We start from the raw sequence: 13,197 nt of genomic DNA, 5'->3' as shown, positions 1-13,197 counted from the left end.
TATATACTGATGTAACTATCCCTCTTTGTAAATACACTGCTGCTGTTCTCAGTGCATAAGCATCAAGTGATACACTTTTCGGGATATATACCTACTGAGGAACCTTATTTAGTAGTTCCCTGAGACACAGGTCTTCACTCATCACATTCTGACTCACTGAGGGTAATTATCTAGTAGTTCCCAAAGACAGGTTTTCACTGATCACATTCTGACCTACTGAGGCTCCTTATCTAGTAGTTCCGTGAGACACAGGTCTTCTCTCAACACATTCTGACGTAGCTTCTTTGGTAACTATGGTCAATCATGAATCCAGTTATTCTAAATTTACTTTCTGGCGGCTCAAGTTTTCCCAAAAACCGAAGGAAAACTATTTCGAGTTGAAAATAATATATTTTTTATAATTTCGAAAGTCCTCAGTGGATGTTTAATTACTGATCATATTTTAAAATTTCAGTAATGAACTGTCGGTAATAACACTTATTTAGATGATATTATAAACAGGGACGATAATATTGTGTTAAAATTAGTCATCGATATATATTTTTTTAAAACTTTTTACTCGTAAAAAATAATTGGTCATTATCAGTGTCATCAACAGGAAACATTACCATAGTGATGAATATTACCATAGTGATGGATATTATTACCATAGTGATGAATATTACCATAGTGATGGATATTATTACCATAGTGATGAATATTACCATAGTGATGGATATTATTACCATAGTGATGAATATTACCATAGTGATGGATATTATTACCATAGTGATGGATATTATTACCATAGTGATGGATATTATTACCATAGTGATGGATATTATTACCATAGTGATGGATATTACCATAGTGATGGATATTATTACCATAGTGATGGATATTATTACCATAGTGATGGATATTATTACCATAGTGATGGATGATATTACCATAGTGATGGATATTATTACCATAGTGATGGATATTATTACCATAGTGATGGATATTATTACCACAGTGATGAATATTACCATAGTGATGAATATTACCATAGTGATGGATATTATTACCATAGTGATGGATATTATTACCATAGTGATGGATATTATTACCATAGTGATGGATATTATTACCATAGTGATGGATATTATTACCATAGTGACGGATATTACCATAGTGATGGATGATATTACCATAGTGATGGATATTATTACCATAGTGATGAATATTACCATAGTGATGAATATTACCATAGTGATGGATATTATTACCATAGTGATGGATATTATTACCATAGTGATGGATATTATTACCATAGTGATGGATATTATTACCATAGTGATGGATATTATTACCATAGTGATGGATATTATTACCATAGTGACGGATATTACCATAGTGATGGATGATATTACCATAGTGATGGATATTACCATAGTGATGAATATTATTACCATAGTGATGGATATTATTACCATAGTGATGGATATTATTACCATAGTGATGGATATTATTACCATAGTGATGGATATTATTACCATAGTGATGGATATTATTACCATAGTGATGGATATTATTACCATAGTGATGGATGATATTACCATAGTGATGGATGATATTACCATAGTGATGGATATTATTACCATAGTGATGGATATTATTACCATAGTGATGGATATTATTACCATAGTGATGGATATTATTACCATAGTGATGGATATTATTACCATAGTGATGGATATTATTACCATAGTGATGGATATTACCTGTAAGTTTTTGCTTTGTTAATTTATATATTACACACATGTATATGTAAAAACGTTTCTATTATGTGGCTGTTAGATTTAAAGCCTACAGACTGCACGCTATTATTATATTACTGGGGAAGTGATAATTCGAAGGGGTCGCTTAGCGCCTAGTGAATGGAATACACCTCCACGACCAGGAACGACGCCAACACGACCAGGGGACGACGCCTGAGCGCCTCCACCACGACAAGGGACGATTCACGCATCTATAAATATGCACTTCACCAGACTAGGATTATCTGGTATAAAAATACTCATCAACGCCTGACTCCAGCGTGGAACATACACACCAAATTAACTAATATTGATTTCTTAAATACTCCCTTCTCCAGCCATCCCCAACCCCGTGCCTTGTTCTATTATGTGTATGCTAATAATTTTGTTTGGCTAAATTTACACACGGATGTTTATGGATTATATATATATATATATATATATATATATATATATATATATATATATATATATATATATATATATATATATATATATATATATATTAATATTATTGTAACTACGAACGAGTGGTATTTAATCAATAACAACACTGCGACTAGCCGAGGACTCGAACCCGTGTAGTTTTAGCCAGACTCATGGAGAGAGAAAACTCACGACACTCTAACCGTCGGGACCACCCACTCCTACAAAAGATCACGCACCCAGCAGAGCTAGGTGTTTTACCGTGATCCGAGGACATATGATTGTGTGGGTTTGACTTTAAGTTACTGGATGTCTTGGTGGAGAAGTGCAGGTACTAGAACTCTTGTGAACGTTTGACTACACAGGGTCATGGGATACAGGGAAAGTCTCTCTCGTATCACCCAGTGATACGAGTGAGGCCTTCCAGTGTTATTTCCACACAAACATGAACATGGTTCTTTCATCTATACGAGAGTTCTTGTTTCTTGTTTGAGTTGATTGTTCAGAAACGTCTTTCCGATATAAACACTCGCGTGGTGTCTAACCTGTATAAATCACTAGCATTTCATTAAATTCTATTTTTCTGAAAATTCCTGTAGCGAATGGACACAAAATACTGATTCATTTTTTCTACTGAATGAACCTTCATATATTAGTTCATATCTGAGTCTCGTGAAGAGACTTTTGACAATTAATCCGGATATATTTTCCTTCCTGAATGTCCTCTCACTTCACTTAATATTTTCCTCTAGCAGAGATAGGAATAGTAGTCGGGTGTTTTCCTTACTGTAAGGTTACATTGTATACCAAAGATTTTATAACCTTTCAGATCCTTTCTAGTGATGGGAGGGTCAGTGTTCATTCCATAATTATACAAGTCAAGATATTATCGTATAAGCTTATGAAGAATGGCGTGCAGTGTAGCTGAAAAGTGTAAGTTAGTTTATTTAGTCATGTGACTGCAAAAACCTCAATATACTATAACAGGACTGGGAACTGAAATAAGCCGAACGAGGATAATATATGCCTTTGCCTGCTGGCCGAAGTGTGCAATCTGCAACGTATTTACATGTAAGGTTGATCAAAAATGGTGCCTCCTGTGCTACTGTAGCTACAAGTCACCCTTGTTTTTGTTTTGTTTACCGTGAACCGGTTTTACAGCAGGTTCTAATGACTGTCCAATAAATTACTCAAGAAGCGTTGTTTACAGGTGCTGGAGACCAATTACTCTTCACCTGCAGTTCGCGGTTAGTATCCACGTGTTCAGTATTGATCTCCTGCTTTTAAAATGAACAAGATAGTTAAGTATGTGAAATTACGCACTAAAATTAGAAAGAGAGAATTTTATGAGCATTGAGGGATGATTATATCTTCAGTTTTGTTTATATTTTTCCGTGTTCGACACAGAGACAGAGACACACAGACACAGTCGCAGATAGACACACACACACACACATCAGTGAAGAGGTGGGACCAGGAGCTATGACTCGACCCCTGCAACCACAACTAGGCGAGTACACACACACACACACACAAACAGAGGAGAGTGAACCCAGTAACGACCAGAAAAAAGATGTAACCAGGAGCTGTGAATCGACCTCTGCAACCACATATAGGTAATTACACACTCTGTCTCTCTCTTACTCTCTCCTCCCCTCTGTGTCCGCAGTCTCTACCCACACTGCCACTTTTGTTTCGTTACATTAAGTGAGTTAATTTCTATCTATTACACAACTTGCTTCCGTATATCACAAAACATCAATACAACACACGCCAGTGACGCTCACCGCAGACCACAAGCACACGCAATTATGTTTTCCAGCTTGCGTGTCTCATATTGTGTCCCATATAAAGGAAGAAAATTTAAATGGACGTCACTTCCTGTTTAGCTAAATTAAAAATTAGTACAATATTGTTTAACACGTGCATAAAGCAAGAGAAAGTGTGTGCATGGATTTGTACCTGTGTATATTTGATCAGGCGTGTGTGCGTATATTTGTTCCTGTGTGTATGAGTATATCTGCTCATGTGTGCATGAGTAAATCTGTTCATGTGTATATGCGTATATCTCTTCATATTTGTATTAGAGGAGGGGTGTTAATGTTGCAGTTTAAAAACTGTAGTGTAAAGCACCCTTCTGGCAAGACAGTGATGGAGTGAATGATGGTGAAAGTTTTTCTTTCTCGGGCCACCCTGCCTTGGTGGGAATCGGCCAGTGTGATAATAAAATAATATATATATATATATATATATATATATATATATATATATATATATATATATATATATGTGTGTGTGTGTGTGTGTGTGTGTGTGTGTGTGTGTGTGTGTGTGTGTGTGTGTATATGCGGGTGGGATGTGTGTATTAATGATGTATATGCACTGTGAGGATTGGTGGAGGTGGGTTGATGTGATTTGAGGGATGGGGCTCGTTTGGGATAGGCGGGTGGTTGGGTGGGTTTGGGTGAGTATGTTATGTGGGTGTAGTGGTAGTGGTGGTGATGGTGTGTGTTAATATAAGCTCAACTGTGGTCATGACGGTTTCTTTATATGTCTGTGATCTCAAGTAATTAATTTGTGTGTTGGCTTCCAGTTCTCACGTCTACACCTGCTAATGTACACAGTACTAAAGTATTCCACTCTCCCAGTGCGCAAACTTCTCTCGTGAATGAGATGAATTTTTTTCCTGAGCCATTAGCGTGTGTACCTTGACACAGGTATATAGACCAGTCCTTTCAACCTCTCTGTTCGCTTGTCATAATAAACTGACTGTACTGTGAGGTCGATAACCGGTTGTAATGCTCACACACGCGAGAACAGGAGTACAAGCACGCCCATGTACACTAGCAAAGCTAATAGCTAATCTATGTACACACGCACACACACACACACACACACATACAGACATATATCATATGTCATGTAAATTACTGAATATGTAAAGCAGCCCCAACTCTGACAAAAAAAAGAATAAAAGTTAGAGAACGTTTAAGGGGTTAGGAGAATGGTTCCGTAGCAAAGTGTGATTAAGATACATAACAATACTAAACTAATTTGATTCTGAAGGGAGTAAATGACTCTATGAAAGATGGGAATAAGGGACAAGGGACAAATATGAAATTTAAAAGCGCGACAGAGCCGTAGGGGCCTTGGTAAATACTTCATATTTAGGTTGGTCGGGAAGTGGAATGACCTAGAGAGAAAATTACACGCAGCTTTAAGGCCAGACACGACAGGTCACAATAGGCAGGAAACTAATGAAACCAGTCCTAAGTTTTGAAGATATTAACCCAGCCACCGAAACAGTAAAACTAGGTTAGCACACACGCAAATACACGCTACCTGGGGCCAAGAGCTGAGACCCGACTCCCACGCAACCACAAATCGATGGATACATAAAAAAATAACGCCCCTGATACTCAAGCATTAATGAAGAAGCAGACAGTTGTAAACAAACATTATTCACTGTCAGTAACTTACTTAATCATATAATCGTCAGAAAAACAAATCACAGGATAAGAGAACAAACCTGACCTGGTTAATGGAGGTCACAATTTGTCCCGCACCAGACTAATGGCAAACTTCTGTACACGATCATTAAACTTCAGTTCTATACCAGAAACGGTGTTTGATAATCATGTCCATATTTCATTGAATTAACGCTAATTAATAACACACACACACACACACACACACACACACACACACACACACACACACACACACACACACACACACACACACACACATATATATATATATATATATATATATATATATATATATATATATGTCGTGCCGAATATGTAAAACTGGTCAATTAGCAAGAACTCATTTAAAATTAAGTCCTTTCTAAAATTTTCTCTTATACGTTTAAAGATATGTTTTTTTCATTAATGTTGATGTAAAATTTTTTAATTTTGGACCAAAAGAATCTTAGAAAACTTACCTAACCTTATTATAACAAGCGCAATTTATTTTAGCCTAACCCAACTAAATATATTTTAGATTTGTTTACAATAATTTAATACTAAACAAACACAGTGAAATATATTTTTTTCGTTAGGTCAGAATGATTTTGGCGAAATTATTGCATACACAAATTTTCGCTTGTCCTATATGGCAAGATGAGCGTTGCTATTTAAGCCAAGATCGCAAGTTCTGCCTTTCGGCAAGATATATATATATATATATATATATATATATATATATATATATATATATATATATATATATATATATATATATATATATATATATATATATATATATATATATATATATATATATATATATAACTAAGAATACTCATCGGAGTGGAAGTAACAATATGGAAAGAATAGTAACTGAAGTGATTCTACTTATAAAGTTTATGACTAAGTTCTGCAAAACATTCAATTCATTTTTGGCTAGACAAATTTTAAGTCTATAAATCGGATGAAGGAGTCAGTGAGTTGAAAACTCCGCCAGTTGGTCATTAAATAGGCAAGTTTGCCTCTTAGCGAGCTCTTTATGTAGGTAATTATTCGGTACATTAGACATTTTTGTCCGTGAGACAGTGAATCAGCTAGTTGGTACATGTGTCAGTACGTGCGTCAGCCAGTGGGTATGCGCGTCAGCTACTCAAGTATCCATCTGGAAATCAGTTATTTCAATCAATGAATCAGTCAACCAGTTTCCTAGTCAATCTGACGGCTAGAGAGTTAATTACCCAGTCAGAATTCGGTCATTCAGTGTTATAGTCAGTTGAACTTCGAGGAAATTGTTCACGTTCCTAGTAGGTCAGCACATATCTAATTAAGATACTTAAGTCGTTTATTCACTCGTTCACTAGGTCATTCACCCGTTCACTAGGTCATTCACTCGTTCACTAGGTCATTTGCTCACTAAGTCATTCACTCACTAGGTCATTCACTCACTAAATTAATCACTCCTTCACTAGGTCATTCACTCGCTCACTAGGTCATTCACTTACTTGGTCATTCACTCACTAGGTCATTCACTCACCAGGTCATTCACTCGTTCACTAGGTTATTCCGTTCACTAAGTCATTCACTCGTTCACCAGGTCAGTCACTCGTTTATTAGGTCATTCATTCGCTCACTAGGCCATTCACTCGTTCACTAGGTTACTAACTTGATCATTTACTCACTAGGTCATTTATTGACTAGGTCATTCACTCTTTATTCACTCGCTCACTAGGTCATTCATTCACTAAGTCATTCACTCACTAGGTCACTCATTCACTAGGTCATTCACTCACTTTTCATTCACTCACTAGATCATTTACTCACCAGGTCATTCATTCACTCACTAGGTCATTCACTCACTCGGTCATTCACTCACTAGGTCATTCAATCCATAGGTCATTCATCCACCCACTCACTCACCCACTCACCCATCCACCCACTCACCAGTTCACTCACATCACCTAAAAAAGGAATTATGTCTGTTGGATAATAATTATGTATCACCAGTAATTAAGTCAAGACCTGGGCGATTATCCCTTAACGACCCAGAGAATTATTGAGATACCATAATTAAGCTAAATAATTGATTAGGTTTACCTGCAATTACCAAGTTTGTGGTGGTAGTTGTAGTTGTAGTAGTAGTAGTAGTAGTAGTAGTAGTAGTAGTAGTAGTAGTTGTTGTAGTAGTTGTAGTAGTAGTAGTGGTAGTAGTAGTAATACTGGTGGTGGTGGTAGTGGTAGTGGTTGTGCTTTGTGTGTGTGTGTGTGTGTGTGTGTACTCACCTGTATGTAACTGCAGGGGTCGAGTATGTGTATAAATGATAGAGATGTGTCAAGAAAATAGGAAGAAAGAGATGTCTGAAGAAGGCGAGGGTGTGAGAGGGCATGAAGATGAGAGGGCACGGTGAAAGCGGAGGTCAGAGTAGAGTACATACACTTGATATACACTTTACAGTGTACATATGCTGTAGTCTGAGAGAATGGAGACTGAGAGAATAATAATAATAATATAATAATAATAATAATAATAATAATAATAATAATAATAATATTAATATAATTAAATTATTATTATTATAATCATTATTATTACTGATGAAGTGGAGGTGGTGGACGTGGAAAAGGACTATAAAAACAGCTTCTTCAAGATTCATATCCATTATATTCCTCGTATCTGTCACACAGACGATAGAGTAAAGCAGAAGACATTAAAATATATGGAACGCCCAACGAAACCATCTGAAAATAGTGGTGAAAGGCCAATAAAACCCACGTAAAAGTTGCACATGGGATCGTTCGCCTCCTTAATGCTGAGAGCTCACATCTGTAGCCGCTAATTTTTACGTCGGAAAACATCACTAGACGGATAGTTAGGGATTATGACGTCATCGGCGATCAAGAAGGCCTTCTCCGCCGCTCCATAAGGGTCATCAAGCACTTCAGTGCTCAGTAAAAATGTCCGTATGGAATTGATGGTTATGAATCCTCTAGCGGATTGCTACTCAGTGAGTATTTAATCTGGCCATCATTGACAGGAATCTATTTTGTCTGTCGCCTAGTAACGCTGTTTGTTACCTAGAAATATTGTTACCAACGAATATGTTTTCTTTAGTAACGGCTGCCTGCTACGTAGTAACATCTATTTGCCTCGGAGTAAAGTTTGTTTCCCAGTTCCATTAACTAATGACGTTTGTTACCTATTAACCTGTGTTTGTTTCCTAATAACGTATATTTGTTACCTAGCAACGTGTTTGTTACCTAGTAACGTATGTTTAGTGAAGCCTCTCCCAGCCACCTTGAGTTCCACATGAAGGCCAAGAAAACAGCCTTTGTGGGAATGAATCATAAGGAGAGAATTAGCTTAACTCAATCACATAAAAGAGACGAATGACACCTTTATCTCCCCCTTAATCCAAATGGGGCAATCGGGGTAAGAGAAAGGCAAGCCACGTCCTTCCTTAAGGCAAGTAATTCTTTTATATCCCTTCAGCAGCCTAGGGACTACAGGCATGAGAGGGTAAACGTCGTGGTCTTCCAGAAACGTTTAGATGTAGGCAGTAAACGTTTAATGGGATTCAAGGGCCTCAATACGAGGCGGTAGATGGCATTAATAAAAAGGTCGTCAGCACGACCCTGGTAGTACGGAAGGGTCATGGGTTCGTCCCGGGGTTCTAAGAGAGTCGTCTTTGGGTGGTAGTGCACTGGGAGTGAGCGTTATGCCGGGTCGTTTAAACTGGGGAAAAATGGTCGCATTGTCGTATAGGGTTAGATGGTGCGGTGGACGGAATGTAACCTTACCGGAGAGCAGCTAAGATGGGCAATGGTCACTAGGAAAGCCCTAAAAGATACAACGAACGAACTAACGCTAACGTTACCAGCCCAATGGGTGAATAAAAGACACCGTTGGGAGTTTGGGAATAACCTTTCGGGAAGAAGGAAGGCAGCTAAAATCAATGTTGTTGAAATATGAAAGAATGTCAAAGAGCGCATGAAAGGCCTGGACAGTAAGATCCTGGAAGAATGGCATGAAAATCCTAGAACAACGGGGCCCAACTTTCTGGAATAATAGCATGAATACCCTGAACAGTCGGACTCAGATTCCTGGAAGAATCGCTTGAAAATCCTGGAACAGGACACGACTTCCTGGGTGCATATGTAGCAACTCTGGAAAATAATTAAGAGCGTTTGAAGATAGAATATTTTTATACCTTTTAAGAGAACACCAGGAAGAGTGTTTCGATGTTAGTGACTCTTGATCCGCGGAATATGTTACTCTCCTCTTCCTTGCATTGAACCTACTTACCTCTAATCAAATAGGCCATTGAGGCTATAATATTGATTTTAAATATGAAAAAAAAAGCCAACTAGGGCTTTGCAACAGCCCTAATTGGCTATTTTTACAGCGATCATTACGCCTGCATTAGTACCAATTAAGACTTTATTAGTATCTGATAGGACTTCTGCAGCATCTACTAAGACTTCCCCAACAACCACTATGACTGGCCTAACCACCACTAAGCCCTCCTCGACAACCACCAATACTCCACCATCCACCACTAAGACTGTACCAACAACCAGCCGTTGATAAGGCTGAACCAAAAGTAGTTTCAACTTCCAACGCTGTATTCCAAGCTACCCATAGCCATTCAGAGATGACAGGCAGCCACTCAGACAACTCCCAACGGCCACACACGACAAGCAGCCAGTCAGACGCGGCCTTCATTCGGAAGCACCACTTAATACCATCGACGGCTATAACTTTCTCGTTATCAGCTATATGGGTGTTCTTAATGCTGTCAGCACTAGTAACAAGCCTCCTGCATAACCTTGTTAAATATATACTACAAATTCTACCGCAAATTACCCCGCGTAGTTGCGCATCTAAGACAATAAACAACACTATGAGCCTCAGTGATAAGTCCCAAAATTATTTCGACTGTCTTCCTGCAATGACACACTAAGTATGAGGTTTACAATGCTTTGAGATTACATTGTTAACTATCCACGATTCCTTAACACTGCTTCTAATTTCAATACCGTGAAAGAGAATGTCCAGCCTCTACCGAATGCGTTTCTTAAATTTCACAAACCGTTCAAGAAAATAATTGATTAACATAAAGTATGAGGTCTCCGTATATTTTATGTTAGACCACCATCTAGTATAAATTTAACTAATTAGATATGATAAATGCGTAAAATACTTATTTTATAATTGAGTTGTAGATGTATGAGCACGCTGATAGGCGTTTTCCTTTGGTAGTTTAAAAAATTTAGCTCTAAGGGGTATGAGAATAAATGTACCATGAAAGCTTCATGTGCTGTGGGAAGAGACAGTCGGGTCACAGTTGGTGACTCTCCACACTGTCAGAGAACAGAGTTAGAGATTCTGTGGGCAGCGTTGGCTGGAGGCAGGAGTCTTGCCTCTCTCTGGGTTGGAGAGGTGGATCTTTCCTGTGGAAGTTGGAGTCTGGAGGCGGACTCTGTTACAACTGGAGTAAGTCTCGTCAGATAATTATATTCCATATTACCAAGCTTTCACTTTGCTATATATATATTCCAAGATATCTTAGTATAAGATCGCTTTCTCATTAACCGAGTATACTATTTGTTATTCTGTATATGACCGAATATCACTGAAGCGGTAACACATTCCCTGCCATGAATGTAACAATAATAATGTTCTGGGTATTTGCCAAGCAAATTTATGACGACTTGCAGATGTATATGATGTATTATCACTGCTAAAATATAGCACCTTGGAAGTTGGAGGAAATCAGTTTGATCCACAGAAATGTAGGGTTTCTCCAATTCGTTTAATCAAGAACCCCTCACCGGCATTAGGACACCTGTTCCCCTTGAAGGTATGGACATGTGGTTATTGGTTTGATTCAAGCTTGGACATTACATCAAAAACACACTACGGATTCGGATCCTAGAGAGGTGGACTCAGCCAGTCTTGTGATGTAACGCAGTGTGCAAGCCTTCCCAAGTTAGTCATCTCTGGAACAGTCTACTTCAAGTGGGCCTGTGGAAAGTTTACTCACCCAAATGTGCTGATATCACATGCATAAAATCTGTTAATCATCTAAATGCGAGCTTCTGCCTTTTGGAACCCAGTTACGACCAGAATCATATTAAGGGCAAATGTTCCTATCTAACCCATGGCGGTCGACTCTCGTAACAGTGACGGAAATACTGAAGTTCATAGTTTGTCGTCCAGTCCATAGATGTGTCTGCTTTGCTTCGAGGAAATGGGCGTCTGGAATTGTTATTACATCATAACACGCTCTTATGTTGGAATATTAATGTGCACTGTGCTCTAGTTTACATATCTGTCTTCAGAGGATGCCCTTTGTGTATTGATACTAGCAGATGAAAATTTTCTTGTAGTGTTTTGTTTGGGTTATTTTATGTAAATTATTTCTCCGAGCGCATTTACTGCTAGGTTAAGTTAAGTAAAATTTGTCAGGAAATAACATAAGTATTTCCTGAAGCTATTCTTTGTCATATTATAACTCGCCAGTGGAGCTTCTGGTACTGCAAAGTCTCACATAAACAAAGCAAAGTAAGAAGCATTCATAATTTAGGCTTGACGAGAAAATAACAAACTTCTACAAAATAAACATTTATATTTAAGATTCATGAAAAATGTTCGGTAATTCACTGCCTGGGGTACGCCTTTCTTTCATTTTTCTTCATCTTAATTTCAAGTTAATTTGATATATATAACTTTCCATAGAAGTTGGTCAGTGAGGTTTCATAAGTTATTCTATTATTTTTAAATCGGGGTGAAAACCTGGCTCCAGCAGGACAGTGGATGCTTAACCAGTTAATGGTCATCATCTGATTAAAACCCGTGTCCGGAGACACTGTTCTGTTTCCTGGCGAATAAAACACGATCATGTTTGAAGTTTAAATAGAACGAAAAAAAAAACAGGCTCCAACAGGCCAGCAGATAACTACTGAACTGGGCTTAGAGAGTTAGGAGCATAAGGGAAAATTGTCCTATAGGTGTTCCACGGTCAGAAATATAAAACTCAAGAGAACAGAAGCTGGTTTCCCACCAAGGGGATATAATACCTCAACACACAGCAGTAAGATAATTATAATGTCTACTTGCGAACGCTCTTTAGGCATATACAATCAGATTCATGCACTGGGGAAGAGTTAGTAAGCATACACACCACAACACCAGGTGTGGTGGTGTTGTGGTATGTGTGCTTAACACAAAATACCATCCACACCCCATGATATTTCACTAATAATAATACTGAATAATCGTTATATTATTATTTCTAACTATGTTAGAATAGTAGTAGGTCTTCAAGTTTTAGTCGTGTACGAGGGAGATGTCGCAATAGTGACCGACGCAACTGTAATGCTCTGTAAGAATTTCCTAACCATCCTTAATGTCTCTCTTACAATCGATAACTTTCAAAAAATAAAACTAACCCTAGGACTCAAATGTTGAGATCATTTGGTTTTAAAGGGTACAAAAATAGAGTTCCTTTAAGTCAGCA

Source organism: Cherax quadricarinatus, chromosome 10 (genome assembly GCF_038502225.1).
Source record: "Cherax quadricarinatus isolate ZL_2023a chromosome 10, ASM3850222v1, whole genome shotgun sequence".
Lineage (NCBI taxonomy): Eukaryota > Metazoa > Arthropoda > Malacostraca > Decapoda > Parastacidae > Cherax > Cherax quadricarinatus.
Note: the sequence above shows the minus strand (reverse complement) of the source record.